Source organism: Neolamprologus multifasciatus, chromosome 5, assembly GCF_963576455.1.
Source record: "Neolamprologus multifasciatus chromosome 5, fNeoMul1.2, whole genome shotgun sequence".
In the NCBI taxonomy this organism is placed as follows: domain Eukaryota; kingdom Metazoa; phylum Chordata; class Actinopteri; order Cichliformes; family Cichlidae; genus Neolamprologus; species Neolamprologus multifasciatus.
The window spans coordinates 21,319,282-21,333,926 of NC_140443.1; the positions used below are offsets into that span (position 1 = coordinate 21,319,282).

The 14,645-nt window shown below is 38.3% G+C and overlaps 1 long non-coding RNA gene and 1 other non-coding gene across 2 annotated transcripts in view; one reads left to right on the forward strand and one right to left on the reverse strand.

Annotated features, from left to right (window-relative positions):
* LOC146518570 (uncharacterized) overlaps positions 1-13,784 on the reverse strand; it is a 16,110-nt gene extending 2,326 nt beyond the window's left edge. The window contains exon 1 of the long non-coding RNA XR_014874122.1: positions 4,605-13,784. This is a non-coding gene — a long non-coding RNA (uncharacterized LOC146518570). The remainder of the gene's footprint in view (positions 1-4,604) is intronic.
* trnaf-gaa (transfer RNA phenylalanine (anticodon GAA)) lies at positions 916-988 on the forward strand. The gene has a single exon. It is a non-coding gene; the product is annotated as a tRNA-Phe (tRNA).
* Positions 13,785-14,645: the final 861 nt, after the last annotated feature.

Genomic DNA, 14,645 nt, shown 5'->3' on the forward strand with positions numbered 1-14,645 from the left:
GTATCAGGAGCACTTTAAGAATGAAGAAATGTGGGCTTTAGAAGAAAAAAGACAGTGAAGGACAAATTGCAGAAAAATAATCCAGTGCTATGTCAGATACATGGAATACAGCATGCTAGTAACTGTAAAATATGCTGCAATTATTTTGTTAAATATATTTATTTTTTCCCTAGTAAATATGTACTATTTTTATTGCCTTCATTTCATATAAATCCCACCCCATCCCAGCTGAGCAGTCTGAGGTAAATAAAAATCTATTTGGCCTGATTGAAGTAGAGTCCCAAATTGATTATGCATCTAGTCTACGGTGATTTGACCAACAAAATGAGCAGAATAAGATCATTACGATGCTGGATATCAGTCTTATTTTTAAGCTATTTTCTTATCACGAGCCATAGACAGCATAGCAGTAACAACAACAACAACAACAACAACAACAACAACAATAATTATAATAATAATAATAATAATAATAATAATAATAATAATAATAATAATAATAATAATAATAATAATAATAATAATGAACGGGAACAGCATGTTATGGTCGCCAATGGCGCCATCTTGTGTCCAAAGGTTGGAACAATTGTAAATGATCACAGCTGAAATGCAACATTATCTGAAACGTTTTTCGTTCTTTTCACTGTCTTTGTAATAGCAGTGGCGGTATTATTAAAACCTTTATTTTCGTACTTCTTTGTGGCTCCCTGTGGCTCAGGACTATGACGTCTAGCGGCTTGAAGGGAAATTCTACCGTTACCTGAGTCCTTTAGATAGCTTTATGGCTCTATCTACTTACGTCAACTATCCGCTGTTAGGAGAGAATACGAAGTTCACATACAAACATATTTACTTTATACGTGTCACATAGGTAGAAACCATTTGGTATAGATATACGATACTGCGGCTCATACCGCCGAAATAGCTCAGTTGGGAGAGCGTTAGACTGAAGATCTAAAGGTCCCTGGTTCGATCCCGGGTTTCGGCAGTAAGGGGGATGAGTTTTTACCTCCTTTTAAACATTCAGTGCGTTTTTTAGTAGGACTTTAATTTAAATATGAGCATCCACTAAAAGTGGATCATGCAACGTTTTGCCAAACATGACATAGCATATATTTAAGTATTAACAACAACTTTCATTTCATCGATATAAAAAAGTACGAAAGAGCCACAAGCCATATTCACTCCTAAACAGCTTTATAAAAATGTTTAAATTGTTTATTTTAAGCATATTAGGTTTCACAAATATGCATTATTTTATGGTTTGGATCATTTTTTAAATGAATAATATTCAGTAGTTTTAGAGCATTTAATTATACTAACAAGACATAAATTAACATAAAAGTGTACGATCTTAGTATCTGAACACCTTTTTCATGTGCCAGCTGCATGGGTTTGTTCTGTCTTGTGTCGACCGACAAATGAAATCTAATGTTTAGGCATCGACTCAAATCAGCAGCACTGCAATTCGCAGATATTTCCACTAGAGGGCGGTCTTGGTCATCAAATCACTCAACAGCATAGTGTTTACTTGCAGAGCTTAAAGCAATTAACAGTTAGTTTAGCAAGTTTCAAACTCATAAAGAGCAGTAAACAAGGGGCATACAGGCGCTTATCGCCAAATAAGATAATTTCATTCAAATAACAGACTTGTTTCGATTAACAGTAATTCATTTCCAGCATTCCTGGGAATATTCAGAATCTGGAAAAGCCCGTGTACTTAACTTTAATTAATAGTATCCATCCTGTCTACATATAGATAGTTTGTAGAATAATGTGTCTGCTTTAAAGCAACAGTTTAGGCACTAAGTTTACTTAAATTTCTTCAAATTTCTCGTGGTGTGAGCTATAAAGGCCAACTACAAAGAATATATATTATAGCATCTCTTATTTCTGTCTTACAATTTATTGTTTTCAAGGTAATGTAGAATTTATGTATGCAACCATTCAACAGCAAAGCATGAAGACAGGATATTAAAGAAGGAAAGAAAAGACATATTTTTAGAGGTAGGCATAAAACTTGTCATAGTACAGGGTGTTTGAGGATCTATTGGTGGAATGCATTAATGTAATAGTATATTCACATCCCTACATTACTCATTCAGTGCATGGAGAACAATTCATTTGAAGAACAGGAGGTGGGAATCATTTTTGGGTTAAGCTGATCATGAAACTTTCTGCAGTACAATTCAATCTAAATTAGATTAGATTAGATTAGATAAACTTTATTAATCCCTCGGGTGGGTTCCTCTGGGAAATTTGTTTTCCAAAAAGCACAGCACCGACAGAAGTTACAGAGTTAAGAAAGAAATGTAGAAACAAGAAAAAAAAGCATGGCATGACAGACAGTTTTATAAAAAGTTACAGATTTGATCTACAGATTTTAGTGCATGGACACATCCTATTTTTTCTTCTTCTTCTTTTTTTAGTTTTTTGGATCATGTACCGACCTCCGTGCAGCCAGTTACCTTGTCTGTAAAAAGTTTTAAAAGTGTTCAGTCTTTCCTCAGTAACTCGGATCTGTGTGGTCTTCAGAAATTTCTGAAACTGAATATTTAATCTTTCATCTCGCACAATGAAGAAATATGACCATGCCAACGCAGCTCCTTACACTGTGGACCTATTATCTTGTCGAGGGTATTAAGGTGCGTCGTTATCAGCAGCTATATGCAAAGAAAGTCGCTCACGTGACTTCTGTGACATCACTTTACACGTTAAATACCTGGAATTTACTGCCACTCATTTGTTTTGTTTCAGTATTTCAACACAGTAGTCATCTCTGTCACTTTTGTTTATCATTTTCACTGTTTCTTATTTTGGGTTTTCAAATGGGATCCAGATGAAAAGCTTTTAATCTGTGTGCATGAAGGTATCACTAAAAGACAGCTCTCACAGTCACCATGTCCATATATTTAGGATCAGGCAATCCTTGGAAAACCTACAATATCCTACACACAGAATCCTTTACTTCTTTCCTACAATTTGTAGGTCTCCCCTCTCTCTTTATTTTCCTAAAAAAAAGAGTTCACCTTTCTGGTACATTTAAAAAAGTTTAAACACACACCCTGGGCACCTGCTTCCTGTTACTGCCTCCTCTCCATCTACCACATGTTTTTGACCTTTGTACACAGTAAAAATGGCTCTATCAAAGTCTAAACTCATTCACCTCCATTTCAGCTTCAACTGGTTTTGTTTCTTTGCTAGTTTATTTATACACACTTTTCCCTTAAAACTCTGAACCCAGTGCTCTGTAAACATGACATGGGAATGCTTTTTTGTGGTTGTTCTTTTGTTTTTTTGTTAATACACGTGTCTGTGTGCTCGTGAAGAAAAAAAGGGAATTCATGTTTGTACTTGATTTTGATTTGCAGAACATATTTTGTAACAGGTTTACCAGCTTGCAGGATTGTTTTTACATTTTCAAAAAGTTTTAAATTACTAAGTATTAAAATCAGATTTTCTTTATGGATTGTGTAAATGTATTTGTTTGCATACACTGGTATTGCCAGATGTTTTTATTCTGGTAAAAGGGAGTTTTTCCTTCCCACTTTTGCCAAGCGCTTGCTGATAGAGGGTCATCAAATTGTTTGTGTTTTCTCTCTAATGCTATATGGTCTTTAACTTGCCGTATAAAGTGCCCTGTGATGACTGTTGTTGTTACTTGGCACTATATAAATAAAACTCTAGTGAACTGAACTGAAAAGTTTAAGTCAACACTTCTGATATACAGATACAAAAAAGAGCATCATTTCATCATTTCATTCATGAAATTTTTTAGAAATAGTTAAGTGGTTTGCGTTTTAACATTTAACTTTAGTGTTATTATATAACAGAGCATTATATAACAAGGAAGTGCCTGGGTAAAAAAAAAAGGTATTTATGCTAAACCATGCTCTTCCCGAACAGTCTGAAAAAAAAGAAAGATATACTACATGTTTAGTGGTATCCTAACCCATATTTACCTCAGCGTTGTATTGACCAAGGATGCAAATCTTTTGCAAGTTTAATAACACACTGAACAAACTGATGACTCAGAAATTGTGCAACTCACCCCTTTTCAACCCTTTATGGACAATTATGGTCAGGTAGAAGTGTGAGTGTGTGTCTGTGTGCTTGTGGATGTGTTAGTCAGATTAGTCATTACATATTAACAACAAAATAAACTCTTGATGTGTACTGTATTATGTAGAAATTTCTGACTCAGCTTTAGCCTTTCTCACTAAGACCTTTGGACATGCCAGTACAGGGTAACTCATTACATGGACTATAAGCCACTTTCTTTGAAATGACCCAGTAAGCAGTGAAAGGCAAGCAAAACACACTGCAGCACCTTAAACAGTTAGATTGTGATTTGATTCCACTGTCTTGTGTGAAAAAGACATGGAGTGTGTTCAGTTTTAAAAAGTCTGGTCCAGAGGTGACCTGAATGAAAGCAGTTGGGAATCCTTATTCGCTGCACTCGTGCGTTTCTCCCTATAAAACAAATCTAAATGTTTACTCAGCATTTGTGTTGAATTTCAATGTCAGCACTGCAGGCAGAGGACAGGATGAGTACTTTGTTTTGCTGTGTAGATACTTAGAATAGGCTAACTTCCTGTACTTACCCAGTCCACTCCCACAGTGTGCTTCCTCTTTCCAGACCTCAGATCCTCTGAAAAAGAGAAATGACAAAGTCACTGGGTGAGAAATCAGACTTCTAACCCAGAGTAACACGGAGACTGACCTCTGAGAAAGTGGAAAAACAGACACTCAAAAAGAGCCAGTCACTGATATTGTTACTTTCAACACATCATCATTGAGCACAGACACTGGCCTGTCTATTAGTTACAGACATGGAGCCAAATGCACAAAAGCCAGTCTGACTTCCTGTCTCTACCTGTTCAAGTCTCACCTGCTCCAGATAGTCAGCAGCTGTTTCATGTTACCACAAATGCAAAATTGCCATTATCACAACAAAAGCAAAAGTGACAGGTTGTGTGATGGGTTTTCTTATCCAGCTTGAGACTTTAATACATATTATCTAACACCTGGTTGAGGAACCTTAAGATCGGTTGTAACGTTCAACAGGGGGAAAAGGATCACTTAGAAAAAAGTCAAATAGTAATTTATTTCAGCTGACCCGTGCTTTGTGGATTTAACTACCTGAGTTCAACTGGATATAAGCAGATGTTTCATGAGCTGTATGGCCGATTTTACAACCTAGATACTGTAAGGCTGGCATAAAATGTCAAATTCATTGAGTGAATCAAATCACATCATATTTTCTACCCATTTGTATACTGCAATTAGTTTCACAAAAACATAACATAACATAACAGCAACACATCGTCTATAGATCCGTAGTACCAAAAGTAGTATGACCACAACTTTACATCTGCACCATTAACGCATCACAGAGGTGAGAAGAAAAAAAGCACGTATCGAGAGTCCACGCAGTCCATATGCAAGGATGATCTTCGTGTCATTACTGGAGTCACTTCCAGGCTGCATCACACCAAAAATGAATAATTGAACAGAAATATGCATTCACCTGCCTATCAGATTAATTGCTCATTATTTGAAGGGGACCGAATACCTGGATTGTCCCACTTCAACCCCTGGGTCTGCTATTATAATGGTGCCACGGTAACAATTCCATATAGAGAAAAAACAAGCCAAGTAAATATTAAATTCACCTGGCTGTTAAAGTTGTTAATGGCATCTAACAGCCACTGTGGCCCATATCATGTGTTTCTAATGTAATAGTAGTGTATATTTTTATGTGGTATTGTTGAAAATACCTTGTGGGTAGCTGTTTCCTGTGGGGCTGACATGAGATGTATGCAGTTCATTGTTAAAGAGACACACATTTTTTTGAATGTGTGTTCATCTATTTATTTTTCAACTTGTTATGTTCAAGTTATCACATGCCTGTTAATTTCTGTTTGTGACAGAAATCTTCCACCTCAGTGTTAAATTCAGTGCAAAGGGTGACTTAAGAAGAAAACACAAACAGGCAAAAAAAAAAAAATCTAAACCCAAAACAGAGTAACTGCCCCCACCCCCAACACACACACACCCACACACACACATGGGAATAATGAATAATGAAACAGGCACCCTGACAAGGGGTGACTCAGACAGACTGGGAAACGGGAAGACAGAGAATGAAGGGGGCGAAAGGAAAACACCTGGAGATACAAGGGAAAACTAAAAACAAAACTAGACCACCGATGCATGCAGTAAACACTCACTTTCATTTTGCAGCAATATCTATCAGATGAAACAAAAAAAAGGCGTCCTTGTCTTTATTTTTTAATTTCCTTTGCTTTCTATCGTTTTTCAAAATGTAAATTGTAGGAATGCCATAGACAAACCTTGAGCTAAAACTAGAAAGGTACAGAACATTAGGTCAAACTCATGCCATGCATGTTTGCAGAGCAAATATAAGTATGAGGCAACTTTGTGTCTGTTTTGACTGTATGGGTGTCCTTTGATATTATTATTTACAAGTTGTCCCCTTTTCTCACCGTTCTCTTAGCTGTTGATGGACAACAGTGTAATGCAATCCAGTGAGACACATACCACAGCGTGTGTGCGCGAGTGACTCTTCTATATCAGGGTAAGAATTCCCATTGACTAGTGCATTGGAAAATCTTTATTTATAGAATGGGAATGGACATTAAAGGAGTGCTTCCACTATTAGTGTTGCAGTGCTTTGGGGGGTGACTGCTGATCGACGTGTTCTTCTCTACCTCTGCCCTGTTGCTCAGATCGGGAGGAAACACATCAAGGGCGTTGGCACATGTGCACGTCTTTGTAAGATAGTCTTACTCAGCCCTGACTCCAGCAAAAAGAAAATTATATTCAAAACCCTCATATATCATCTGACAGCAAGGTGATTATTCCTATAAGTCCTCTGATGATAGGGAATCTGGTATAATCGCACCCCAATGATGCTCCAACTGTGATGTTTGCAGGATTTGCAGAGACAGGGATGTCATCTCTTAAAAACCTCCGGCCATCAGGGAGTCAGGGCCATCATTTGGCATTGTCTTTGCTGGGTCACAGTGTGGCAGGACTGTCAGCTCAGCAGAAGCAAGCTTTTCTAAACACCAGGTGAAGCAACCGCTTTGCAAGCCTAACAATCATCCCTCTCTCTACATGCATTTATGTAGACCTAATGTCATGCGTAATCTGGCCCTTCCCGCTGTTTACACAGATCAGACATTTTCTAGAGGCAGGGAAAGGAGCAGACACTTGGCTGGGAGTTTGCTAAGCTTGGCTCATTAAACACAAAAAAAAAACTATGCAAGTTGGCAATATTAGGTCGAGTCCGAATATTTCATTTATACTTCTTCTTGCAGTAAACATTATTAGATTTTATACTTCTATTATAGGTTAAGAGAATGTCCTCCATATAACTTCCATCCAGTGAAATTAATCGCCTTCACAATATATTCCAACTGTGATGACTGCAGACTACACGTCGATCCAGTCTCTTTGAAAGTAGATTGGTGCTAAGATCACTACTTGACAGCACGGGCACCCCGAGTAGAGGGATAATTGTAACACCCTCGAGGTCCTCTCGTCTTTCGCACATGATGGAAAATAAATGAGGTCAAGGTTGTGATGAGATCATTCTATTCTATTCTTACAGTTTCTCTTGAGAGCATCAAAAGAGCCCATAGGGTTGGTATAATTATCTCTCTGAACTCATTTTATCTTCCATTCACTGGCAGAAACACACGTTGTCCTACACAGGATCGTTAACTGTGTAAGGTGCCCTGAAGTGTTAAGCAGCTGGTTGAGTCTACACAAAGAGATTGTGTAGTGTTGCATTACCACATTCCAGGATCTCAGGACACACAGTGAAGGGGTTAGGATGAACAAATGAAACACGTACTCCCTGAGGAGTCCTTGCACACATTGTCGTGCAATATCACCAAACATCTGTACCATTACAGCTACAGTACAACTCCAAAAAAAAGTACCAGGGCATAGAGTTGTAATTTTAAGCTCGCTATAAATATATTCTGAGCTTTTCTTGTCACAGGGTGGGTAGATGAAACAGACACATTTATAGTTTTAGTTGGATTGGCTCCAACAATTGTATATTTAATTTAATTATTATGAAAGAACTCAGACATACAAAACTGAACATTTGCATATGTCTTTAAAGAGATTTACAGACTTGACAGATATATGTCTATCTAGCTCTTGTTTACTGCCTTGCAACAGTGTTTCAAACTAATGTTAGCTTAGGTCAATGAACAAACAGCATATACCGCATACAAAAAACCCACCAGCATATACTGCATATCGATACAAAAAAGAAAAACTGATCAGGTTTCATATTAGATATCTTGTTAGCATTACTATTATCAAGCGGGATCAGTGCCAGACCATCACACAGAAGCTGTTAGCAAGTAAGCATGCTGAGGGGTAGCTACTAAGCAATGAAAAGTATGAATCTTTCATTGGTTACTTTGTAACTTTAAAATATTTTGCACAAAGAAGCCAGTTAGAAGTTAATTAACATGTAACACCATCCATTCCGAGAATTAGCTGAAACTAGTTTTATGATTTTAGGCAGCTGGCAACTCATCTGTGTTTGCAGGCAAGCTAACAGTAGCTAGCATTACGCTGGAGGTGATGGAAAAACAAATTTCTCTGTTAAAAGCATCTCCCAGTAAAATGCCTTTATTTAAGAACAACGAGAGAGGAGCTGACAAGTGAAATAACTCCCAGTCTGGATTAGCATCAGGTATGTAATGTGATGGAATATAACTGTAAAACGCTTTTGTCTGTGTATATAGTATGATAACCATTAGAACTACTCTTAATTTTAGTCCCCTCTCATAAGAATCATATTCAGGTTTTTAGATTTAGGCAGTCTGACATGTCTTACACATAATTATCCTATTCACAAAATCTCTCATCCTCCATTGCTCCATAGTAGAAAGAACAGAAAATTACTGAGCCACTGCCAGAGCGCTATTTTCATTCTTCTTTTCTAAGCCAAGGCTGTGAAGAAAAAAAAAAATCAAGGATCTTTCTCAGTGCATCTGTCACAAACTGTGCAGCGCTAACATTCACTGGACGTTATGTAAGGCAAAGGATCTCTGTGGAGGCATGTTAGCAGTATCCCTGACCCTTGGCTTGTGCTTACATTTGCTCCTTGTGGTGATACTTCCGAAATTTCCTCGTCAGCTAAGTTCTACTTAGACGGGATAATCACGCACACCCATGGAAAAAACCCCATCAACACTTAAAAGACATTTATATGAATAAAATAATTAAATGCAACAAGCTTGGCTTAAGTGTCTTGACATGATTAAAGCAAAACAAAGCTGGGTGTTGACTACGGCTGAAAACCTGACATGTCACTTATGCAAGAGAAGGTCTGAGTAGCACTCACTGGCTTATGTGGGTCTGAGTGTGCTCAATGGGAGGAAGGCGTGGCATAAACAGAATGAAGATGTAGATAAAAAGCCAAACCACTCTCACTTTCTCACCTCCACGCATTTGATAAATCTCCGCTTGCAGTGGAAAGCTACTGAAATTGCTACTTTCTCACATCAGAGAGGCGTCGTTGGCAAGGGCTTCAGACATTATTTAACTATCTAAAAAGCAGTTATGATGTAATGGAATGGAATTTTTGACAGCAATAAAATGACCCTGACAGTCTTATTCTCTGTTTGTGCTACAAATCTGCACCTCCATTCAGATCATTTATTTAGTGAACACAGGCACAGAGATTGTGTTAGGGCTACTGAAAATTATTGCATGTGGATCATTTGTTACATTCATAACACAAATCAGTGCAAGATCCCCATGTCCTGCTCCAAGTCTAACATGGTATATTGTGGACGTATACGTAAGTTCATCATCAGGACCACGGATGAAAAACATGCTGACTGGAAACTCTGGGGGATTCTGTCTCAACTTCCTCTTCCTCTGCAGCTATATTTAAGCTGTTCTCATTAACAGAAAATGTTCTCCTGCACAGCCACTAATTTACCAGTCTTTCATTCCTTCATGTGAAGCTTTAGTAAAACTTTCCATCTCATTTCTAATTTTTCTCACATACTTTTTCTTACACCTTGGGAGAACCTGTCCCAGTTCCCAGCCCTTTTTTTGGCAGAGCTTTTTATGAAGACTATGCACCTAATCAGGGAGAATAGGTGGGAAATACGGATTAGCTTAGAGAATCTCTTGACTCCTCAAGCAGCTCATTTCATTATCCCAGCAGTGCATTTACCTGTCGGCATAATTACCACTTGACTTATTTCCTTAAGCCTTGTCACTTTAGTGTTCCTGACAGCAAATGGTAAATGGGAACGCTGTTCACTGGGAGTTTGTGTTGACATTTGTTTTCACAGTGTAAGCTGCTATCTTTTCTGGCAGTGCCCTTCGTCTGAGCACAATGTTCTCAGCTGTCTGTGTGCTCAGGGAATAGAGCCAAATGCCCTTTGCTGCCTGCCAGTCAAACGGCTTTACATCCATGACTTCTTCTGTTTCATCCTATCTCTTCATTGTTCTTTTTGTCCTCCTTTTGTCTGGACCCTTTCTTGATCTCTGGGATTTACCGCTCGTAGTTGTGATGATGGGCTTGCGGGTCAGTGTTATGCAACCCTGCGATTATTACATGGGACAAATTGAGTCAGACAGGCTGAAAGGACGGTACATAGGCCAGGGCTTAAGATAACATTGCTGTAGAGCCATCACTGAAAAGAATACACTTTATAATATTAAAAGCTTAGAGGAGATGGCGATGTCAATGATGGTATATGCCGTGTATATAAAGGGCTAACATAGGGATTTATTCTTAAGGTAGTATGAATTAACATGTGAGTTTCTTACTGCTTACTTATTAAACTAGAGTTTCATTCCACTCTTCCATTCTTTTGTGGTTGTTTTGACAGTGTCCCAGACTTTTTACATACAAGGACAGATGATTGGCATCTGTGGCAGTGGCCTAGACTGGCCCAGGTCCCAAACCTCTCAGAATTCTCATAAAACTTCTCCTGTCACTGAGGCTTACTGGGTCCAGTTTCCTTTGGCATCAGAAAGTGACATAAAAAGAGCAGCAAATGATAGGATGACTCAGGAGGAGTGGCTGGGTTTTCTCAAACATACATACATACACATACACACTGGTGCGTATTTGTTTTTCTGGATAGATCTCATGTACGTCAAACTTTATTAATTAACTTTCAGTTAATGTGATGCAAGCTTAGCTGTTTGCCAAATAGTTGCCTTGACATTTCTAATCCAATATGGACTGGTTTTATATTACCTATATTCCACTGAGCTCCAGTTTATGTTGCACGATACACTACTGCAGACTGGATCAATCTTAAGCTTGCAACACTGTGCCCTGAAATCTAGTTTACTTAAAATAAGAATAAGATGCCATCTAATAAGAAGTAGATTACAAATCTTTGCAATCAGAAATAATATTAAATATATTTTCAACACCTACCTGTGTTGCATTATTAGGTTATAAAGGCCACAGTGTGAGGAATGTTTATCCCCCTCCTGATGCTCAGCTTTTTGGACAGGTTCACTATCAGCTGTCTTTTTCTTTTATAGACAACAGGCTGGTAGTACTGGCAATAACATCCACTGTCTGCTTTAAAGTGGGTAGTCCTGCTCCACCATTACCAAACAAGTCAGTGTTTTCTTTCTTTTATGTGAGCACTGGTAACAGTGCAGGCATAGAGGGCTGGGAAGCAACAGAGTGGCACAAATTTAAACGTAACCCTATTTACATGTTAATATTAGCATTCATTTGGCATCTTTAGGATTTTTTTGAAAGATGGAGACGTTTTAAAAGGCTGCTTGAAGAAAATACAAACGATATCGTTATTATAAAGAAATTGAAAGTGTAAGCAAATTACAGATACATTTACTCAGCAATACCCACTACCACAGCAGTCTATTACAACTGGACTGAATTTGGTTGAAAACATGATATTTTGCTGATTATAACCTTTCTTTAGTGGTATTTAATAACTATATTTTTGGCATATTCAATTTTGCGTGATCTTCTAGGTTTGATTTTTCTTTGCATATATCTCTGCACTCACAGCTTATTCACTTGTTATAAGTTGATTTTATTTTCCAGGAATCCTGTATGCTGCCATTTCTCTCATTGGAGAATGATACATCTAATGGTTAACTGAACAGAGTTAATGTTTTGGGGTGAGTGCATGCCTCGTCGTGTGCAGGACAGAAAGTATGAGAATGTCACCACAGAGGTTACCGGAGATGTCCACTGGGTAAATGATGTCATGCTCTGCACATCTGGTGACGCAGGGCAATAATCTAAAGAGTAGCCACACACACACACACACACACACACACCCACACACAGTTTCCCACTCTGATTACCTTTTACAACGTCATAATTTTAACACTGGCCCAACAGACTGCAGCAGAAAACTTCCCTTATGATTTAGCCACAAAATACCCGGAGTCGCAGACATTGCCACGTTATCTCAAATGCTCACTGCTGCATCGTTGTTACAGTCACAGATTGTCATTAACACATTTCCAATCACCTCCTCCACGTTTACACCAAAGATGCTGCAGTATCTGACTGCTTGCTGTTCGTCAGATCAGTTGATGGGAACTCGTTGTCCCTAACAACTAATCTAACCAGTGCTGAGAATTACCGCACATCCTCCGGCCGAATAGTGATGCTGAATTTTATGACATAATATAAATCTGTGAGCGGTTTGTCATATGTGACAAATGCATATGGAGTTATTTTGCCAGAAGTAAAAGCATTCAAAAAAATGCAGGCCCTGTTAGCAAGTAAAAAAAATTAAAAAAGTAAGAAAACTACAACTACTTTCACATATATATTAGGATATTATGCAGTATTTTTGTGCATTTTCTTAATTATAGTGCTATACTTATTATTCCATTTACATCAATATGCTCACATCTATTATCCTATGTTGTGGGTGCTCGCCAACTCTTCAGTGCTGCTTCTGTGTCTGGTATTTTTCCAATGAATTCATGTAGAGAGGTGAGGTGATGGATCTATCCTCACAATGGCTCAGTTTTTTTGTGATGTGTGCTAAGTAGCGCTCACCCTGCCCTCCTCCTCTATCCTTTTCATCTTCCTGTACGCCATCACTCTGAGCCTCGGCACTGCAGCACTTGCTCTGGTTGGAAAATTCCACACTGCAGCAGAGCGAGGGGTGGCAGTGGAGAGGGAGACGCAGGTGGGATGGGTTAGAATATGCTTGAAAGAAGTAATCCGTGCTGTGGGTTTTACAATAAATCGTAGGAGGATGCTACCACTTTCAATGATAAAAATATTATAAGTGACAGTAGTTAAAAAAAGAAATTGGGCTTTCGGTTAACTGTGATAATGCAATGAACAATGTTGAAATGCATTACATTGCAAAACTGAGAAAAAGGTTTTGTTTTGTTTTTTATTATCATTATCTTACCTTGATATTATGCAATAAAATACAAGGATATGAAGACAGAGGTAGATTTTTGAGATATTTAAACAATCGTGTTAATTTATGTAAATACTTTTGGAGATAAAGGAGGGAGTCCTGTATATCAGCAGAAAGAGGAAGAGAGACCTTGAGGGAGTGGGTGATGGAGTGATGGAGGGATGAGGGATGGAGGGATAGGAAAATGTAGTTCTTTGGCTACAGCCTCTGCAGAAACGTGCATCAATCATCACGTGCTTTGAGAATAAGCAGAAAAGCACTGCAGCGCCCTAGCACTAGAGCTTAGAGCTGGCACCCACAAACACTTAGCTACAGATTTAATCCAAGCCCCCAGAATTTATGCTAAGACTACTCACAAAGATTATTGGAAATGTGCATCATGCATTTTATCATGTCTGTCAAATCTAAATCCATTTGCAGGTGTCCTGCACACACTATTACCACTGATATAAAATACACAATAATACAGCAGCCTATGGTAACACAAGGGTCACCATGAAAACTTACAAGCTGATTTTCAGTCCAATGTTATATAAGTATCTCAATGAAAACTTAAACTATGTTAAGTGATTTTGGATTTTTTTCTTTTACTTTTTCTAGTCAATGTGAACTCATGAGTCCAGTGGTTACTTAACACCTCAGGTTGTTATTGCAAGCCTGTTTGCAAATAGTCACAGATATTATTTAGATATTTAACTTATGGGCAATATTATTATTCAGATGGAGACTTGAATGGAATCTGATCCAAGAGAGAGAGGCAGTGATGGGATGGAGGTGGATTGCACAAATCGTCTGCAAGGAAGAATGACAAATGTGCAGTGAGATTTAAAGTATGCAGAGTGAAGACTGATTGGCCTGAAGAAGGCCAATCAGTCTTCACTCTGCATACTGATTGTGACAAGCTGATTGTCACAATCAGCTTGACAGTGTAGGAATGTGGAAGTGATATAAACCTTAGATTAGCCACCAGGACTCCCAAGGAAAAGAAATCAGTGTTATCATGGCAGGAAGATCTTACCTACAGGGAAATGAATACATGAATGTTGGCAGCAATGCATGGCACAGGGCAAGGTGTAAAATGCACAACAGAGAGGGAGAGTTTTTGATAGGCTCGGAGCTGATTTACAGCAGAACGCAGAGAGCCTGCGAAAGGCTGCAAGTTGCAAGACAGAAAAGAGAAGA